Below are 21,636 nucleotides of genomic sequence, written 5' to 3' on the forward strand. Positions count from 1 at the left end.
CAAAATTCTTATTTTCAATGGCGGCCTAGGAACAATGGGTTAACTGCCTTGTTCAGGGGCAGAACGTCAGCTCGGGGATTCGATCTTTACAAACGTTCTGTTGCTAGTCCAATGTTCTCACCACTAGGCCTTACCTTTCGCCCCAGGTAATGTTTACATACTGATTTACTCATCTCATATGTACATATTGTATTCCATTCTACTGTATTCTAGTCAATGCCATTCCAACATTGCTCATACTAATATTTATATATTTCTTAACTCCATTATTTTACTTTAGATTTGTGTGTATTGTTGTGAATTGTTAGATAATACTGCACTGTTGGAGCTAGGAACACAAGCATTTCGCTACACCCGCAATAACATCTGCTAAATATGTGTATGTGAGCAATACAATTTGATTTGATCTAAACAATTTTACATAAATGACTTGTCTAGTCTATTTACATTGTTGACAGAATGTTTTAATCTTTGCAGTAGTTTACACTGTATTTGGAAAATGACTGTGCCAGTTTCATAACGACAAAATCATGGCAAATTGTTGTCCGTTTTTTTTTATTTCACCTTTATGTACCCCAACCTAAATATGACGATGGACCGCAAATTCTGAAATGACTCCTTGCTGTCCCCAGTCCACCTGGCCGTGCTGCTGCTCCAGTTTCAAATGTTCTGCCTGCGGCTGTGGAACCCTGACCTGTTCACCGGACGTGCTACCTTGTCCGGATCTGCTGTTTTCAACTCTCTAGAGAGAGCAGGAGCGGTAGAGATACTCTGAATGATCGGCTATGAAAAGCCAACTGACATTTACTCCTGAGGTGCTGACCTGTTGCACCCTCGACAACCACTGTGATTATTATTATTTGACCCTGCTGGTCATTTATGAACATTTGAACATCTTGGCCATGTTCTGTTATAACCTCCACCCAGCACAGCCAGAAGAGGACTGGCCACCCCACATAGCCTGGTTCCTCTCTAGGTTTCTTCCTAGGTTTTGGCCTTTCTAGGGAGTTTTTCCTAGCCACCGTGCTTGTACACCTGCATTGCTTGCTGTTTGGGGTTTTAGGCTGGGTTTCTGCACAGCACTTTGAGATATCAGCTGATGTAAGAAGGGCTATGTAAATACATTTGATTTGATTTATAGGGCAGAGTTGTCACACCCTGACCTTAGAGAGCCTTATGATTCTCTATGTTTGGTTAGGGCAGGGTGTGATTCGGGTGGGAAAGTCTATGTTTTCTATTTCTTTGTGTTTGGCCGAGTGTGGTTCCCAATCAGAGGCAGCTGTCTATCGTTGTCTCTGATTGGGGATCATATACAGTGCCATGCGAAAGTATTCGGCCCCCTTGAACTTTGCGACCTTTTGCCACATTTCAGGCTTCAAACATAAAGATATAAAACTGTATTTTTTTGTGAAGAATCAACAACAAGTGGGACACAATCATGAAGTGGAACGACATTTATTGGATATTTCAAATTTGTTTAACAAATCAAAAACTGAAAAATTGGGCGTGCAAAATTATTCAGCCCCTTTACTTTCAGTGCAGCAAACTCTCTCCAGAAGTTCAGTGAGGATCTCTGAATGATCCAATGTTGACCTAAATGACTAATGATGATAAATACAATCCACCTGTGTGTAATCAAGTCTCCGTATAAATGCACCTGCACTGTGATAGTCTCAGAGGTCCGTTAAAAGCGCAGAGAGCATCATGAAGAACAAGGAACACACCAGGCAGGTCCGAGATACTGTTGTGAAGAAGTTTAAAGCCGGATTTGGATACAAAAAGATTTCCCAAGCTTTAAACATCCCAAGGAGCACTGTGCAAGCAATAATATTGAAATGGAAGGAGTATCAGACCACTGCAAATCTACCAAGACCTGGCCGTCCCTCTAAACTTTCAGCTCATACAAGGAGAAGACTGATCAGAGATGCAGCCAAGAGGCCCATGATCACTCTGGATGAACTGCAGAGATCTACAGCTGAGGTGGGAGACTCTGTCCATAGGACAACAATCAGTCGTATATTGCAGTGGCAAGAAGAAAGCCATTTCTTAAAGATATCCATAAAAAGTGTAATTTAAAGTTTGCCACAAGCCACCTGGGAGACACACCAAACATGTGGAAGAAGGTGCTCTGGTCAGATGAAACCAAAATTGAACTTTTTGGCAACAATGCAAAACGTTATGTTTGGCATAAAAGCAACACAGCTGAACACACCATCCCCACTGTCAAACATGGTGGTGGCAGCATCATGGTTTGGGCCTGCTTTTCTTCAGCAGGGACAGGGAAGATGGTTAAAATTTATGGGAAGATGGATGGAGCCAAATACAGGACCATTCTGGAAGAAAACCTGATGGAGTCTGCAAAAGACCTGAGACTGGGACGGAGATTTGTCTTCCAACAAGACAATGATCCAAAACATAAAGCAAAATCTACAATGGAATGGTTCAAAAATAAACATATCCAAGTGTTAGAATGGCCAAGTCAAAGTTCAGACCTGAATTCAATCGAGAATCTGTGGAAAGAACTAAAAACTGCTGTTCACAAATGCTCTCCATCCAACCTCACTGAGCTTGAGCTGTTTTGCAAGGAGGAATGGGAAAAAATTTCAGTCTCTCGATGTGCAAAACTGATAGAGACATACCCCAAGCGACTTACTGCTGTAATCGCAGCAAAAGGTGGCGCTAAAAAGTATTAACTTAAGGGGGCTGAATAATTTTGCACGCCCAATATTTCAGTTTTTGATTTGTTAAAAAAGTTTGAAATATCCAATAAATGTCCTTCCACTTCATGATTGTGTCCCACTTGTTGTTGATTCTTCACAAAAAAATACAGTTTTATATCTTTATGTTTGAAGCCTGAAATGTGGCAAAAGGTCGCAAAGTTCAAGGGGGCCGAATACTTTCGCAAGGCACTGTATAAGTTGTCATTTTCTTTTTGAGTTTTGTGGGATCTTGTTTCCTGTTTAGTGTCTGTGCGCTTTTTTAATTTTAAATTTATTTTTTGTTATTTTGTTTGGTGTCATCAATAAAAAGACGATGTACGCCTACCACGCTGCGCCTTGGTCCACTCTTCATTCTACAAACGAGAGCCGTTACAAGACTGCACATTGTTTTTTCAATTACAGTACTTATAGTAGTCACAGTTATTTTTAGTTTATTTCTATTCTTGTTGACTTTGTATATATGTTTTTACAGTTCTACTGATATTCATTGCTAAAATTGTTTAATTAAATCATTATTTTTTTAACCTTTATTTAACTAGGCAAGTCAGTCAAGAAAAAAATATTATTTACAATGACGGCCTATACTGGCCAATCCCGGAATGACGCAGGGCCAATTGTGCGCCTCCCCAGACTGGATTGTTGGGAATGAGGAGCAAGAAAAGTCATTTCACTGTACTTGTGCACGTGACAAAAAGTTGAAACTAACTTGATACAGTACTAACTTGATACAGTACATAGGCGACTTCAATATAAAGGATCAGATGTTAAATGTGACTGTATACCGGTATTATATACCGTGCTGCCTATGATATTGCAAAACTTCAAATACAAATAACTGATCTATTTCGTAGCCTACTTGATCCAATTAAATGAGAGATGTACAGTATATCACAAAAGTGAGTACACCCCTCACATTTTTGTAAATATTTGAGTATATCTTTTCATGTGACGACACTGAAGAAATGACACTTTGCTACAATGTAAAGTAGTGAGTGTACAGCTTGTAGAACAGTGTCAATTTGCTGTCCCCTCAAAATAACTCAACACACAGCCATTAATGTCTAAACCGCTGGCAACAAAAGTGAGTACACCCCTAAGTGAAAATGTCCAAATTGGGCCCAATTAGCCATTTTCCCTCCCCGGTGTCACGTGACTCGTTAGTGTTACAAGGTCTCAGGTGTGAATGGGGAGCAGGTGTGTTAAATGTGGTGTCATCGCTCTCACACTCCCTCATACTGACTGGTCACTGGAAGTTCAACATGGCACCTCAGAGGCAAAGAACTCTCTGAGGATCTGAAAAAAAGAATTGTTGCTCTACATAAAGATGGCCTGGGCTATAAGAAGATTGCCAAGACCCTGAAACTGAGCTGCAGCACGGTGGCCAAGACCATACAGCGGTTTAACTGGACAGGTTCCACTCAGAACCGGCCTCGCCATGGTCGACCAAAGAAGTTGAGTGCACGTGCTCAGCGTCAAATCCAGAGGTTGTCTTTGGGAAATAGACGTATGAGTGCTGCCAGCATTGCTGCAGAGGTTGTAGGGGTGGGGGGTCAGCCTGTCAGTGCTCAGACCATGCGCCGTACACTACATCAAATTGGTCTGAATGGCTGTCATCCCAGAAGGAAGCCTCTTCTAAAGATGATGCACAAGAAAGCCCACAAACAGTTTGCTGTAGACAAGTAGACTAAGGACATGGATTACTGGAACCATGTCCTGTGGTCTGATGAGACCAAGATAAACGTATTTGGTTCAGATGGTGTCAAGCGTGTGTGGCGGCAACCAGGTGAGGAGTACAAAGACAAGTGTGTCTTGCCTACAGTCAAGCAAGGTGGTGGGAGTGTCATGGTCTGGGGCTGCATGAGTGCTGCCGGCACTGGGGAGCTACAGTTCATTGAGGGAACCATGAATGCCAACATGTACTGTGACATACTGAAGCAGAGCATGATCCCCTCCCTGTGGAGACTGGGCCGCAGGGCAGTATTCCAACATGATAACGACCCCAAACACACCTCCAAGACGACCACTGCCTTACTAAAGAAGCTGAGGGTAAAGGGGATGGACTGGCCAAGCATGTCTCCAGACCTAATCCCTATTGAGCATCTGTGGGGCATCCTCAAACGGAAGGTGGAGGAGTGCAAGGTCTCTAACATCCACCAGCTCCGTGATGTCGTCATGGAGGAGTGGAAGAGGACTCCAGTGGCAACCTGTGAAGCTCTGGTGAACTCCATGCCCAATAAGGTTAAGGCAGTGCTGGAAAATGATGGTGGCCACACAAAATATTGACACTTTGGGCCCAATTTGGACATTTTCTCTTAGGGGTGGACTCACTTTTGTTGCCAGCGGTTTAGACATTAATGGCTGTGTGTTGAGTTATTTTGAGGGGACAGCAAATGTACACTGTTATACAAGCTGTACACTCACTACTTTACATTGTAGCAAAGTGCCATTTCTTCAGTGTTGTCACATGAAAAGATATACTCAAATATTTACAAAAATGTAAGGGGTGTACTCACTTTTGTGATATACTTGTACATGGTAATTTGTTGAACCGCTCCTTCGGGGATATGAACGCCTCGTGGCCAGAAAAGGTGAGGAATATATTCTGCAATGGAAAATTTAATGAATAGGATAACTATTCCCATGACTAATTATAAGATGTATAAACTGTAATGTCATCAATCAAATCCAACTTTATTTATACAGCACATTTCTTACAACGAAAGCATTTCAAGGTTTTCATAGTCAGGCATTGAAAGACGTGTCGCTTAACATCCTTCCTGTTGGCAGGTCTCTATAGGTGACCAGGGGATTCTCGACAACATGCGAATGCTCCCGTGGAGCTCATCAGTGTAGCCATGCAGCCATGCAGCCATGCAGCCTATTTTGGCGGTTCATAATATCGCCCGTACTGATGTGGAATGCGAGTGGAGGAAGCCAGCCGTGGCCCAACCAGTTGCAGTCAGTGGGGGATCTGTACCTGGCCGAAGACTTGAACCCTCTGTCCCAAGAGCCCACAGAGGACGATCTTCAGTGGCAAAGGTACCGTCTCCGGGGCAAGTTCAGTGGAATGGCATGGCTCCTTGAACCTGAGCCAGAACAACCGCTACCCTCCCTGTTATCCCAGTCTGTACCAGACATTGTTAAAAAAAAACATGGGCACCTGGGGAATGCAGGCATCCTGGTTGGCGTGGTCCTGTCGGTGGAGCAGCAGGATGCTATACGGTAGGCAAAGGTTGGACAGCACACCAACCCCGACTGGCACACCATGAGGAGAGGGAGGTTGACGGCCAGCAGTTATGGACCAGTTAGATCCAAGCGCGTTAAAGTGGGGCAGTAAAGTGATGTCTGTAAAGTGGGGCAGATATCACAAAGAGGAGGGCATCAAGGCATTCAAAATGGCTACAGGGATGGCTGTGCAGGAGTCAGGGCTTTGGGTCACGAGGTCTGGGATCCCGGGTGCCTCATTGGATGGTCTGGTGGGTACGACAGCCATGGTGGAGGTCAAGTGTCCCTATGGTGCAAGGAGGCAGTGAAATCGAAATGATTTCTATATCCTCCTCTTCTGTCATGGTGGATGTGTCTGGAACCTCCTCTTCTGTCATGGTGGATCTGTCTGGATCCTCCTCTTCTGTCATGGTGGATGTGTCTGGAACCTCCTCTTCTGTCATGGTGGATCTGTCTGGATCCTCCTCTTCTGTCATGGTGGATCTGTCTGGATCCTCCTCTTCTGTCATGGTAGATGTGTCTGGATCTTCCTCTTCTGCCATGGTGGAAGTGTCTGGATCCTCCTCTTCTGCCATGGTAGATGTGTCTGTATCTTCCTCTTCTGCCATGGTGGAAGTGTCTGGATCCTCCTCTTCTGCCATGGTGGAAGTGTCTGGATCTTCCTCTTCTGCCATGGTGGAAGTGTCTGGATCCTCCTCTTCTGCCATGGTGGAAGTGTGTGGATCCTCCTCTTCTGCCATGGTGGATGAGCTTCCTTTTCTGGTAAATACAGGACCATTTCTCTTTCCCGTCAGGAAAATGGTACCTGCAGACCTGCAGACTACATCCAGTTTGCTGAGTAGAGTGTTGGGAGGCTATTTTATAGATGACTCTTTAACCATATCTACATGTACATACTACCTCAAATCCGCCCGACTAACCAGTGCCTGTATGTAGCCTCGCTACTGTGTATAGCCTCGCTACTGTGTGTAGCCTCGCTACTGTGTGTAGCCTCTCTACTGTATATAGCCTCACTACTGTTTATAGCCTCTCTACTGTATGTAGCCTCGCTACTGTGTATAGCCTCGCTACTGTGTGTAGCCTCGCTACTGTGTGTAGCCTCGCTACTGTATATAGCCTCACTACTGTTTATAGCCTCTCTACTGTATGTAGCCTCTCTACTGTATGTAGCCTCTCTACTGTATATAGCCTCTACTGTATATAGCCTCTACTGTATATAGCCTCTACTGTATATAGCCTCTCTACTGTATGTAGCCTCTCTACTGTATGTAGCCTCTCTACTGTATGTAGCCTCCCTACTGTATGTAGCCTCACTACTGTATGTAGCCTCTCTACTGTATATAGCCTCTCTACTGTATATAGCCTCTCTACTGTATATAGCCTCTACTGTATATAGCCTCCCTACTGTGTGTAGCCTCTCTACTGTATCTAGCCTCTCTGCTGTATCTAGCCTCTCTGCTGTATGTAACATCTACTGTATATAGCCTCTCTACTGTATATAGCCTCTCTACTGTATATAGCCTCGCTACTGCATATAGCCTCGCTACTGTATGTAGCCTCTCTACTGTATGTAGCCTCTCTACTGTGTGTAGCCTCTACTGTATATAGCCTCTCTACTGTATATAGCCTCCCTACTGTATGTAGCCTCTCTACTGTATATAGCCTCTCTACTGTATATAGCCTCTCTACTGTATGTAGCCTCTCTACTGTATGTAGCCTCTCTACTGTATATAGCCTCTCTACTGTATATAGCCTCTCTGCTGTATGTAACATCTACTGTATATAGCCTCTCTACTGTATATAGCCTCTCTACTGTATATAGCCTCTCTACTGTATGTAGCCTCTCTACTGTATATAGCCTCTCTACTGTATATAGCCTCTCTACTGTATATAGCATCTCTACAGTATATAGCATCTCTACTGTATATAGCCTCTCTACTGTATGTAGCCTCTCTACTGTATGTAGCCTCTCTACTGTATATAGCCTCTCTACTGTATATAGTCTCTCTACTGTATATAGCCTCTCTACTGTATATAGCCTCTCTACTGTATATAGCCTCTCTACTGTATATAGCCTCTCTACTGTATATAACCTCTCTACTGTATGTAGCCTCTCTACTGTATATAGCCTCACTACTGTATATAGCCTCTCTACTGTATATAGCCTCTCTACTGTATAAAGCCTCTCTACTGTATATAGCCTCTCTGCTGTATGTAACATCTACTGTATATAGCCTCTCTACTGTATATAGCCTCTCTACTGTATATAGCCTCTCTACTGTATATAGTCTCTCTACTGTATATAACCTCTCTACTGTATGTAGCCTCTCTACTGTATATAGCCTCACTACTGTATATAGCCTCACTACTGTATATAGCCTCACTACTGTATATAGCCTCTCTACTGTATATAGCCTCTCTACTGTATAAAGCCTCTCTACTGTATGTAGCCTCTCTACTGTATATAGCCTCTACTGTATATAGCCTCTCTACTGTATATAGCCTCTCTACTGTATATAGCCTCACTACTGTATATAGCCTCTCTACTGTATATAGCCTCTCTACTGTATATAGCCTCTCTACTGTATGTAGCCTCTCTACTGTATGTAGCCTCTCTACTGTATATAGCCTCTCTACTGTATATAGCCTCTCTACTGTATATAGCCTCACTACTGTATATAGCCTCACTACTGTATATAGCCTCTCTACTGTATATAGTCTCTCTACTGTATATAGCCTCTCTACTGTATATAGCCTCACTACTGTATATAGCCTCACTACTGTATATAGCCTCTCTACTGTATATAGCCTCTCTACTGTATGTAGCCTCTCTACTGTATGTAGCCTCTCTACTGTATATAGCCTCTCTACTGGGGCGGCAGGGTAGCCTAGTGGTTAGAGCATTGGCCTAGTAACCAAAAGGTTGCAAGTTCAAATCCCCGAGCTGACAAGGTACAAAATCTGTCGTTCTGCCCCTGAACAGGCAGTTAACCCACTGTTCCTAGGCCGTCATTGAAAATAAGAATTTGTTCTTAACTGACTTGCCTAGGAAAATAAAGGTAAAAAAAAAAAAAAAAAAAAAAGCCTCTCTACTGTATATAGTCTCTCTACTGTATATAGCCTCTCTACTGTATGTAGCCTCTCTACTGTATATAGCCTCTCTACTGTATATAGCCTCACTACTGTATATAGCCTCACTACTGTATATAGCCTCTCTACTGTATATAGCCTCTCTACTGTATATAGCCTCACTACTGTATATAGCCTCACTACTGTATATAGCCTCTCTACTGTATATAGTCTCTCTACTGTATATAGTCTCTCTACTGTATATAGCCTCTCTACTGTATGTAGCCTCTCTACTGTATATAGCCTCTCTACTGGGGCGGCAGGGTAGCCTAGTGGTTAGAGCATTGGCCTAGTAACCAAAAGGTTGCAAGTTCAAATCCCCGAGCTGACAAGGTACAAAATCTGTCGTTCTGCCCCTGAACAGGCAGTTAACCCACTGTTCCTAGGCCGTCATTGAAAATAAGAATTTGTTCTTAACTGACTTGCCTAGGAAAATAAAGGTAAAAAAAAAAAAAAAAAAGCCTCTCTACTGTATATAGTCTCTCTACTGTATATAGCCTCTCTACTGTGTGTAGCCTCTCTACTGTATATAGCCTCTCTACTGTGTGTAGCATCTCTACTGTGTGTAGCCTCTCTACTGTATGTAGCCTCTCTACTGTATATAGCCTCTACTGTTATTTTTCACTGTCTTTTTACTTTTGTTTTTATTTCTTTACTTACCTATTGTTCGGCGCACGTGACAAATAAACTTTGATTTGAAGTTGAAAGTCACTGAGCTCTTTAGTAAAGCTATTCTCCTGCTAATGTTTGTCTATGGTGATTGCATGGTGGTGTGCTCGAACTTATACACCTGTCAGCAATGGGTGTGGCTGAAGTAGCCGAATCCACTCATTTGAAGGGGTGTCCACATACTTTTGTATATATAGTGTATGTTAGCTCATTGTTCGTATAGTCAGACTTTTCTCCATGCTAGCTAGTCCACTAGGGCTCTAGAGGTAGAGACGATACATCACACAACACAGCCACAACTGTTTGTAAGACTAGGCCTCTGTCTCTATCTCTACCTTCTTGCCCTTTGTGCTGTTGTCTGTGCCCAAAAATGTTTGTACCATGTTGTGTGTTGTTGTCGTGTGTAGCTGCCTTGCTATGTTGCCTTCCGTCTCTCTTTATGTAGTGTTGTGTTGTCTCTTCTCTCTGTTTGTAAGACAGCACAGAACCACCCTTGCTTCTGATTGACCGAGATACCTAATGTTAGCTACAAAGGCAAATAAAAAAATGCTAAACAAGAATGCATACAAGAAATACACTATCAATTATTTACACGAGAAACTAAAAAGGCTATAATTACTCGCTAGGTTACTTGCTACTTGTCGATGACATTTTTTCCCACCCTGGACCGTGAGTGATTACGTCAACGCTTGCGACAGGATGTGTAGTTCTGTATGATAGCCACATTAGCGGCTTATCAGCATGTTCTCTTTTGTGGGTAAAAGTGGGTTTTACAGGTGAATATATTCATAAAAGTTACCTTGTCCAAGAGATTTGCGCAGTTATCAAAACATCACCACAGGGTAAGCCTACACAAAACACAGACCTTTTATGAAGTAAAAAAAAAAACAATTTAAACAATTTCCAGGTTTTGCATCTAGGTTTTATGGGTATTGTGACTCATACTGTGGTACTCAATACATGATTTTACTTCATTAAATTATTATAAAGTCAACCAGGGTAATTTTCCTAAATAAAAATTGTGTGATGTGCTTCAGCTGCCCAAAGTGTTGAAAAATAAAGACTAGTAAAACAGTACAAGTAGTGCTATTTTGTTGAAGTGGGATAGTATTCTTCAGTGGAATAATGCCAGTAGAAGCAATGTAGCTAGTTCAAATGCAGTCCATGATCTTAAGTGCAACAAATTTGCAACGTTTTGTACGAATTGGATTGTACCATTTCCTACAAATTGCACCAAAAAAATGTACACAATTGGATGACATAGTACACAAAAACCGGGGACCCGTTATGACTCATTAGTACCACTTTCAAAACTACTGCCTGAAATTATTTTTTTTTAAATTGTGGAGCGTCACTTTAATCTTGAAGTAATTCACACAAATTATGATTTGTTTTTGTTGCAACTAATCTGAAGAACTGTGAGGTGACGTAAAGCACGGAGATGCGCGAAAACAGTGGTGCTGACACGCAGAAATCCGGAGGCGTGTCGCGTTTTTTTGTTTGTTTATTTTGTATTTTCTTTAATAAAGCTTAATTAAGATTGTCGTTATTTTTGGCTTTAGAAGTTATTTTAGTCACTGTATGCTTTTATCTCTGATTTTGTCTTTGGTTGGGCCTTCATTGCTTCGTGTACCTCGTTTCACGCGTTGCTGTTTTGAGTCGACAGCGTTTGACAGTGGCTCTCACGGTGAGCCAAGTAGCGTTTGGTTCGCCATCGAGCTAGCTATCCCTCTAGTCCCCCATGTATTGCTAGCTACCGTTATTAGTAACGGGTAAGCCATTCGGAGGGGCGGTTGACAAGAGGTAGCTAACGTTAGCGAGCAAAACCGCATATCTGCATTTCGTCAATGGGCTCATGATAACAGGTGTTGTAGCTAACGTTAGCTAGTTGAATGAGCGGCTGTGAACTGACACCTGGTTGACAGCTACAGACGGAAGAAAAGGCTAAACTTGCTTGCTGCGTATTGTTGTCAGTGTCAGCTGTCCATATTAAACAGTCGGGAACTACGGCACCGGCAGCTGTTCGTCTGTCTGTGTACAAAGCAGTCGGCACCGTTAGCTGCCTTTCGACTCGAAACAGCCCCTCGTCAAAAAATAAGAAGCTTTCATCTAGAGAAGACTCACTCTCTTAACGGTAAGCGAGAGGTTTTAAATATTCTACCAAACCACCGAGAGATCAGCTATTCTACCTACACAACACTGAACCAAAGGCTTTTGACATTTTTTATATATTTTTATTTCACCTTTATTTAACCAGGTAGGCAAGTTGAGAACAAGTTCTCATTTACAATTGCGACCTGGAGATGGCCTTGATCTGAAGCACTTCAGAGGATTCTCAATGAATTGTGAATAAAAGCAGCACAAAACAACAACATTACCACTCACTCGTTGTTTTGATGTTGGGTAAACATCAACAACAATGCAACAGGATACTTACTGTCTTCTGGTCTCAGTGTTGAGGAGTTGTGAACTACATCTAATTAAACTAGTAATGTAACTATACTGAACAAAAAAAAATGTAAATACAACAATTTCAAAGATTTTACTGATTTACAGTTCATATCAGTCAATTGAAATAAAGTAATTAGGAACTCATCCATGGATTTCACATGACTGGGCAGGGGTGCTGTCAAGTGGGCGGGCCTATGCCCTCCCACCCGGTGGGGAGCCAGGCCCAGCCAATCAGAATTAGTTTTTCCCACAAAATAACTTTATTACAGACAGAAACACTCAGAGGAGGCTGCAGGTGAATAGGCTGGATGTGGAGGTCCTGGGCTGGCGTGGTCTGTGGTTGTGAGGCCGGTTGGACATACTGCCAATTTCTCTATAATGACGTTGAAGGCATCTTATGGTAGAGAAATTAACAGTAAATTCTCTGGCAACCGCTCTGGTGGATATTCCTGCAGTCAGCATGCCAGCATACATTGTTCCTGTACCCAAGAAGGCAAAGATAACTGAACTAAATGACTAGCACTCACTTCTGTCATCACAAAGTGCTTTGAGAGGCTAGTCAAGGATCGTATCACCGCCACCCTAGACCCACTTCAGTTTGCATACCGCCCCAACAGGTCCACAGATGAAGCAATCGCCATTACACTGCCCACTGCCCTATCCCATCTGGACAAAAATAATAGCTATTTAAGAATGTTTGACTACAGCTCAGCATTAAACACCATAGGACCCTACATGCTCATCATCAAGCTGGAGGACCTGGGTCTGAACCCCTCCCTGTGCAAACTGGGTCGTGGACTTTCTGACGGGCTGCCCCTAGGTGGTGAAGGTAGGCAATAACACCTCCACTACGCTAATCCTCAACACAGGGGCTCCACAAGGGTGCATGCTCAGCCCCCTCCTGTACTCCCTGTTCACCCATGACTGCGTGGCCATGCACGCCTCCAACTCAATCATCAAGCTTGCAGACAACACAGCAGTAGTGGGCTTAATCACCAACAACGACGAGACAGCCTACAGGGAGGAGGTGAGGGCACTCGGATTGTGGTGTCAGGAAAACAACCTCTCACTCAACGCCAATAAAACAAAGATGATCGTGGACTTCATGAAACAGCAGAGGGAGCAGCCCCGCATCCACATCGAAGGGTCAGCAGTGGAGAAGGTGGAACGTTTTAAGTTCCTGGGTGTACACTTCACAGACAAACTGAAATGGTCCACCCACACAGACAGTGTGGTGAACCTCAGGATTGCTGAAGAAATGTGGCTTGTCACCCAAAACCCTGACAATTTTAGCATCACTGATACGGCAACTTTACCGCCCACAACCGTAAGGCTCTCCAGAGGGTGGTGGGGTCTGCACAAAGCATCACCGGGGGCAAAATACCTGCCCTCCTTCCTGACACCTACAGCGCCCGATGTCACAGGAAGGCCAAAAAGATCATCCAGGACAACAATCACCCGAGCCACTGCCTGTTCACACCGCTATCATCCAGAAGGCGAGGTCAGTACAGGTGCATCAAAGCGGGGACCGAGAGACTGAAAAACAGCTTCTATCTCAAGGCCATCAGACTGCTAAACAGCAATCACTAACTCAGAGAGGCTGCTGCCTACATTGAGACCCGATCACTGGCCACTTTAATAAATGGGAGAGACCCGATCGCTAGTCACTTTAAACAACGGCACTTTTAATAATGACCCTTTAATAATGTTTACATATCTTACATTACTCATATCACATGTATATACTGTATTTTATACCATCTAATGCATCTTGCCGCTCGGCCATCGATCATCCATATATTTATATGTACATATTCTTATTCCATCCCTTTAGATTTGTGTGTATTAGGTAGTTGCTGTGGAATTGTTAGATATTACTGCACTGTTGGAACTAGAAGAACAAGCATTTCGCTGCACTCGCATTAACATCTGCTAACCATGTGTATGTGACCAATAACATTAGATTTGAATTGCACTTGAGACATCTGTGGCATTGTGTTGTGTGACAAAACTGCACCTTTTTAAAGTGGACTTTCGTTGTCCCCGGCACAAGGTGCACCTGTGTAATGGTCATGCTGTTTAATCAGTTTCTTGATATGGCACACCTGTCAGGTAGATGGATTGTCTTGGCAAAGGAAAAATGCTCACTAACAGGGATGTAAACATATTTGTGCACAATTTGAGAGAAGTAATATGTTTGTGCGTATGGAACATTTCTGGGATCTTTTATTTCAGCTCGTGAAACATGAAACCAACACTTCTTACATTTTATATTTTTGTTCAGTGTTCATTTTGTAGTAACTTGGACTGGTGGTAGTTGAACTAAATTCAAATCTTGGTAGTATTTTCAGTAGTTCATTTTTTTTTTGCTGTGTAGCTAACTACTGGAACCACCGACTACTTTGTTTTTTGGTGTACAAAAATTAAATTTTTTTACAAGGTTCAAACGGACAGCGACTCGATGCAGTTCTCCCACCCCAACGCTCTACCCGCTAGGCTACCTGCTGCGTATGCCTGGGTAGATGCTGCCTAGTTCTCTAATTCTAAACTGCAGTCAGGTTGTTGTGGAAAGGCTATGTGGTTTTAGAGAATAAACTTGCGTTTTTTTTTTCTTCTCATCCACCTCAGCTATTGGACTGGTGTCCATAGCCTAACTAGTCTTGGGTATATCAACATTAAACTCTTATGGAAATGTGCTGTTTCTCTAGTCAAGTTGGACTTACTTTAGCCTGTTTTTTAAATTTTGAATTGGAAAATGATAGAAATTATCATAAGTTTTGTTCCCTTGATGATTATTTTTTTAAACTGAAGGGTTTACGGACTAGATGACACAGAACATTGAAAGGCCTATATAGATGGAAGTCGTATATAGTATTGGAACAAATTAATTTGTGTATTAAAGTATTCAAAAGTTTAGTATTTAGTCCCATATTCCTAGCATGCAACCTCAGCGTAATTATATCATTTAAAATCCAAAGTGCTGGAATACAGAGCCAAAATAACACACACATGGTTACTGTCCCAATTCTTCTGGAGCTCACTGTTTATACGGCAGTCAATTAGGCGTCAGTCAGTCAATTAGGCGTCAGTCAGTCAATTAGGCGTCAGTCAGTCAATTAGGCGTCAGTCAGTCAATTAGGCGGCAGTCAGTCAATTAGGCGGCAGTCAATACGGCAGTCAATTAGGCGGCAGTCAATTAGGCTATCCCTATCTCTCCATCAGTTTGTCTACCTGAGATCTGCTTCTGTATCTGTGTTTTTTCTCGCAGCAGCATTAGAAGCCGTATTAGCATTAGCAGTATTAGCAGCAGCAGTATTAGCAGCAGCAGTATTAGCAGCAGCAGTATTAGCAGCAGCAGTATTAGCAGCTGCAGTATTAGCAGCTGCAGTATTAGCATTAGCAGTATTAGCAGCTGCAGTATTAGCAGCTGCAGTATTAGCATTAGCAGTATTAGCAGCTGCAGTATTAGCAGCTGCAGTATTAGCAGCTGCAGCATTAGCAGTATTAGCATTAGCAGTATTAGCAGCTGCAGTATTAGCATTAGCAGTATTAGCAGCTGCAGTATTAGCAGCTGCAGTATTAGCATTAGCAGTATTAGCAGCAGCAGTATTAGCAGCATTAGCAGCAGCATTAGCAGCAGCATTAGCAGCAGCATTAGCAGCAGCTTCAGCATTAGCATTAGCAGTGTTAGCATTGGCAGTATTAGCAGCAGCATTAGCAGCAGCAGCTTTAGCAGCAGCATTAGCAGCAGCAGCAGCATTAGCAGCAGCAGCAGCATTAGCAGCAGCAGCAGCATTAGCAGCAGCAGTATTAGCATCAGCAGTATTAGCAGTCAGAGTTGCTTTCTCTAGAGAGATTTGAGGAGTTATTTATAGATCTCTGCCTAAGCACAGAGCTGCTGCTCCTCTCTTCCTCTCTTTCTCGTGCATTCTTGCTCTCCCATCACTCTTTCTCCCTACTCTGCCCCTATTCTCTCTCCTCGCTATCCTCCTTGCTGTCTCTCCCTCCACTGCTTGCTGGATGTGAATAATTGATCAGAACTGGAGGGAAGAGGTGGCTAGTTCCATGGTCCTGGGTCCAGGCTTACATTGTGTGTGTGTGTGGTGTTTATTTGGCTACCCATTTAAAAAAACATGAGAAGTAGCAAAACACAGTCACATGTAAAATGCAACGATATACAAACAATGCAGTGTGTGTGTGTGTGTGTGTGTGTGTATGTGTGCGTGTTGATTGCATGGCCGTGTCCGTCCATTACTGTCACTGCTGTGAAGGAGAGCATAAAGGCAGCGAGACACTCACTGAGACCAGACGTGATGGATTGAGGGAGATGAACTGGATCAGTCGTCACTCCGTCACTATCAGATGAGCCACTAGAGGTCCGAACAAGCAGTACTAAATGCAGCGATTTTTTTAAATTAATTTTTTTACCTTTTTCTAAATGGCAGAGAATTGGATTTGGCTGCTGGTCATTTTTGTAATTTTTTTTTTAGGGGATTGGAAGTTTGTCCATTTACAACCACTGTGTGGTAAACCATAGTGTAGATCCTGCTAATGTCAATATGCTAACACACTAACACATCTGCTGCCATGCTGACCCCGACCTAGCCAGCCTACATGGACAGTACAACACACTGCATTTGTCTTACATTTCATTCCTACAAACACCTCCATAAGTTCAAACAGTTGATCTTGTTTGATTCCCTGAAATGCCAGCATCGATGGCCAAAGCAAGGCATTTACCAAAAAAAGCCCCAGTTGGTGGTGGAAAGCCAACTAGGCCCATCTCACACCCTTATCTTCAGGTTACGTAATGCCCTGGCCTTCAATGCATACAACTATTTTCTGCACTCAAACTACTTTTTTACTCTGTATTTCATAATGGTTGTATGGCTCCTTAATGACACGGTTTCTCCTTAAAGCTGTGTATCTGTCAGCCCCTGTTAATGTTAACCAATAAGCATAGTGTTTTTGTTGAGAAGACCGATTTTTTTCGGGATGTTTCATAGCCTGATAAACACTGCTGAAGCTCGGCCATCTTCCATCGCAGATTGGTGTCAATAGACTCTTAAGGAACATGCGGTGCTGTGGCGTGGGCTTGTTGCAGTGTGGGCTTGTTGCAGTGTGGGCTTGTTGCAGTGTGGGCTTGTTCCAGTGTGGGCTTGTTGCCGTGTGGGCTTGTTGCCGTGCTGCGGCTTGTTGCCGTGTGGGCTTGTTGCAGTGTGGGCTTGTTGCAGTGTGGGCTTGTTGCAGTTTGGGCTTGTTGCCGTGTGGGCTTGTTGCCGTGCTGCGGCTTGTTGCAGTGTGGGCTTGTTGCAGTGTGGGCTTGTTGCAGTGTGGGCTTGTTGCAGTGTGGGCTTGTTGCAGTGTGGGCTTGTTGCAGTGTGGGCTTGTTGCAGTGTGGGCTTGTTGCAGTGTGGGCTTGTTGCAGTTTGGGCTTGTTGCCGTGCTGCGGCTTTTTGAATTTTGGACTTGTTGCCGTGCTGCTGTGTGGGCTTGTTGCAGTGTGGGCTTGTTGCAGTGTGGGCTTGTTGCAGTGTGGGCTTGTTGCCGTGCTGCGGTGTGGGCTTGTTGCAGTGTGGGCTTGTTGCAGTGTGGGCTTGTTGCACTGTGGGCTTGTTGCAGTGCTGCGGTGTGGGCTTGTTGCGGTGCTGTGGCAGGGTCTTTTTGCTCTGCTGTGGCAGGGGCTTGTTGCGGTGTGGGCTTGTTGCGGTGTGGGCTTGTTGCCGTGCTGCGGTGTGGGCTTGTTGCAGTGTGGGCTTTTTGCAGTGCTGCGGTGTGGGCTTGTTGCGGTGCTGTGGCAGGGTCTTTTTGCTCTGCTGTGGCAGGGGCTTGTTGCGGTGTGGGCTTGTTGCGGTGTGGGCTTGTTGCAGTGCTGCGGTGTGGGCTTGTTGCGGTGCTGTGGCAGGGGCTTGTTGCGGTGTGGGCTTGTTGCGGTGTGGGCTTGTTGCAGTGCTGCGGTGTGGGCTTGTTGCAGTGCTGCGGTGTGGGCTTGTTGCGGTGCTGTGGCAGGGGCTTGTTGCGCTGCTGTGGCAGGGTCTTTTTGCTCTGCTGTGGCAGGGGCTTGTTGCGGTGCTGTGGCAGGGGCTTGTTGCGCTGCTGTGGCAGGGTCTTTTTGCTCTGCTGTGGCAGGGGCTTGTTGCGGTGTGGGCTTGTTGCGGTGTGGGCTTGTTGCAGTGAGGGCTTGTTGCAGTGAGGGCTTGTTCATCTTTAGGGAATTATCTTTTCCCCCACTAATCAGGTGTCTTGCTTGTTTTTCTAGCATTGTTTGTTTTTATCAGAGATGGAGGGAGGGAGAGGTCTCTTCTGTGCTTCATTCAGAAAAAGAAGTGGGCAGTCGAGGTGTCCTTCCTTCCTCTCGTTTACAAAACCCTTGCAGCGATATAGAAAAGAGTAGCTACAAAGTGTACAGCTCGCTAAGACAGTGGCTGACAGTGGTCCCAGACACTAAAATAAGCTTCAGCTAGCAGTAGCTAGTTAGCTGACAGTGGAGGATGGAATCTCCTCTCTCTCTCTCTCTCCCTCTCTCACACTAGTTTACTGTGACTTCCACAGCAGCAGCTACAGTAGAACAGAGCTTTACCTCTTTGTCTCTCAGACACCAGATCCTTCCTACGTCCTGCAAAACCATCTCTGCATGGGAGCTGCACAACTCTAAACACAGTAAGCTGTGTGTGTGTGTGTGTGTGTGTGTGTGTGTGTGTGTTTTCTACACGCGTCAAAGATAACTCTTATTCCGTGGACTGCCTTAGCTTATAATGGCCTTGAGTCTGTCTCTGTTCTTCTCCTCTCTTCTGTAATGTTGGTACGACTTAGCTCTCACGTTCTGTGCTCCGTAACATCTTGATCGATCACAAGCTACGGATAGTTTTTTTTAGAAAGTACGGTTTGAAAGTCTTTTGTAATTACTCGTCTGCAGACGTTAAGCTTTGAAGCTCTGTTCGCCTGCATTGGTTTTTAGATGTTGCTAGGCTGTCGTTTTTGAAAGCTGTGATTTAAAAAAAATATATATACATATTAAATTGTAACACTAAGAGACTGCATGAAATCACTGACTATGTACTGTAGGCCATTGGATTGTTCTAGTATATTACTAGTGCATGAAGGCTATGCTGTGTGTGTGTGTGTGTGTGTGTGTGTGTGTGTGTGTGTGTGTGTGTGTGTGTGTGTTGCCACTGACTGACTCACTCACTCTTTGGCGAAGCCAGTGGTGAGGTAATGAGGAATTCCCTGCTACTGCGTCGTGCTGTGGGTGGAGGAGGGGGAGGGAGAGGGAGGGAGGGAGGTGGGGGTGGAGCGTTAACAGGAAGAGTACGTCACTTTGGAACCTGCCACTGAGGGAGGGAGGGAGGGAGGGAGGGAGGGAGGGAGGGAGGAAGAGAGACTGGGGCACTGAGGGGACGGAGGGAGGGAGGAAGAGAGACTGGGGCACTGAGGGGACGGAGGGAGGGAGGAAGAGAGACTGGGATAGAGGAGGGGCACTGATGGGACGGAGGGAGGAAGAGAGAGACTGGGGCACTGGGGATGGAGGGAGGGAGGGAGGAAGAGAGACTGGTGCACTGAGGGAGGGAGGGAGGGAGGAAGAGAGACTGGTGCACTGAGGGAGGGAGGGAGGGAGGAAGAGAGACTGGTGCACTGAGGGAGGGAGGGAGGGAGGAAGGAAGAGAGACTGGGGCACTGATGGGACGGAGGGGGGGAGGAAGAGAGACTGAGGCACTGAGGGGACGGAGGGAGGGAGGAAGAGAGACTGGGATAGAGGAGGGGCACTGAGGGGACGGAGGGAGGAGGAAGAGAGACTGGGATAGAGGAGGGGCACTGAGGGGACAGAGGGAGGGAGGAAGAGAGAGAGACTGGGGGGACGGAGGGAGGGAGGAAGGAAGAGAGACTGGGGCACTGGGGACGGAGGGAGGGAGGAAGAGAGAGAGACTGGGGCACTGGGGACGGAGGGAGGGAGGAAGAGAGAGAGACTGGGGCACTGGGGACGGAGGGAGGGAGGGAGGAAGAGAGAGAGACTGGGATAGAGGAGGAGCACTGAAGGGACAGAGGAAGGGAGGAAGAGAGAGACTGGGATAGAGCGGCACTGAGGAGACGGAGGAAGGGAGGAAGAGAGACTGGGATAGAGGAGGGGGACGGAGGTAGGAAGAGAGACGGATAGAGGAGGGGCACTGAGGGGAAGGAGGGAGGAAGAGAGACTGGGATAGAGGAGGGGCACTGAGGGGAAGGAGGGAGGAAGAGAGACTGGGATAGAGGAGGGGCACTGAGGGGAAGGAGGGAGGAAGAGAGACTGGGAGGAAGAGGGAAGAAGGGAGAGCCAGGTGAAGGAGCGGGAGGGAGAGCCAGGCGAAGGAGCGGGAGGGAGAGCCAGGCGAAGGAGCGGGAGGGAGAGCCTGGCGAAGGAGCAGGAGGGAGAGCCAGGCGAAGGAGCGGGAGGGAGAGCCAGGCGAAGGAGCGGGAGGGAGAGCCAGGCGAAGGAGCGGGAGGGAGAGCCTGGTGGAGCGGGAGGGAGAGCCAGGTGAAGGAGAGGGAGGGAGGGAGGGATTAGGGGCAAGGGCTGCCCGTTTGTGGCTTAATTGGACAGAGAGGCAGAGCCAGGAGAGAGAGGCAAAGCCAGGACAGAGAGGCAGAGCCAGGAGAGAGAGGCAAAGCCAGGAGAGAGAGGCAGAGCCAGGAGAGAGAGGCAGAGCCAGGAGAGAGAGGCAGAGCCAGGACAGAGAGGCAGAGCCAGGAGAGAGAGGCAGAGCCAGGAGAGAGAGGCAGAGCCAGGAAAGAGAGACAGAGCCAGGAGAGAGAGGCAGAGCCAGGAGAGAGAGGCAGATGGAGACAGGGAAAGAGAAAAGAGGAGAGCTGGGTAAAGGGGGATACTTATTCGGTTGCACAACTGAATGCATTCAACTGAAATGTGTTCCGTATTTACCCAACCCCTCTGAATCACAGAGATGCTAGGGGCTACCTTATCGACATACCTCATTGGCGCCTGGGGAGCAGTTGTTGTTGGGGTTTAACTGTCTTGCTGCAGATTCTTCCACCTTGCCAGCTCTGGGATTCGAACCAGCAAACCTTTCGGTTACTGGCCCATGCTCTTAACCGCTAGGCTAGCTGCTGCCCAGAGGAAGAAGGAGAAAAGGAAGGAGGTAGAGCTATGAGAGAGAGAGGGAGGGAGGTAGGTAGAGAGGGAGGGAGAGCTATGAGAGAGGGAGGGAGGTAGGTAAGTAGGTAGAGAGGGAGGGAGAGCTATGAGAGAGGGAGACAGAAACAGGGATAGAGAAAAGAGGAGGAAGGGGAAGAGAGAGAGATTAGGGGCGAGGGCAGCCTGTGGGTGGCTTAGTTGGTTTGTGTATCGGGGGAGGAGGAGGGGGGAGAAGAGGGGGGGTAGAAGAGGGAGAGGAGAAGGGGAGAGAGGAGAGTACACGCAGATGGACAGAGTTCGAGGCAATAAGAGGCAATA

General features: G+C 45.6%; 1 protein-coding gene across 9 annotated transcripts in view; it reads left to right on the forward strand.

Moving 5' to 3' along the window:
• The first annotated feature begins 11,139 nt into the window (after window positions 1–11,139).
• LOC110493284 (R3H domain-containing protein 2) overlaps window positions 11,140–21,636 on the forward strand; it is a 91,716-nt gene continuing 81,219 nt past the window's right edge. For 5 of the 9 annotated variants that reach the window (XM_090206438.1, XM_090206439.1, XM_036950838.2 and 2 more), the window contains exon 1: window positions 11,181–11,877. The gene's annotated coding sequence lies outside the window, so the exon portion shown is untranslated. Of the gene's footprint in view, window positions 11,878–21,636 lie in introns of all 9 variants that reach the window. The other 4 variants (XM_090206440.1, XM_036950842.2, XM_036950844.2 and 1 more) reach the window with 1 other exon arrangement.

Source organism: Oncorhynchus mykiss, chromosome 17 (genome assembly GCF_057628025.1).
Source record: "Oncorhynchus mykiss isolate SJ-2025 chromosome 17, ASM5762802v1, whole genome shotgun sequence".
NCBI lineage: Eukaryota > Metazoa > Chordata > Actinopteri > Salmoniformes > Salmonidae > Oncorhynchus > Oncorhynchus mykiss.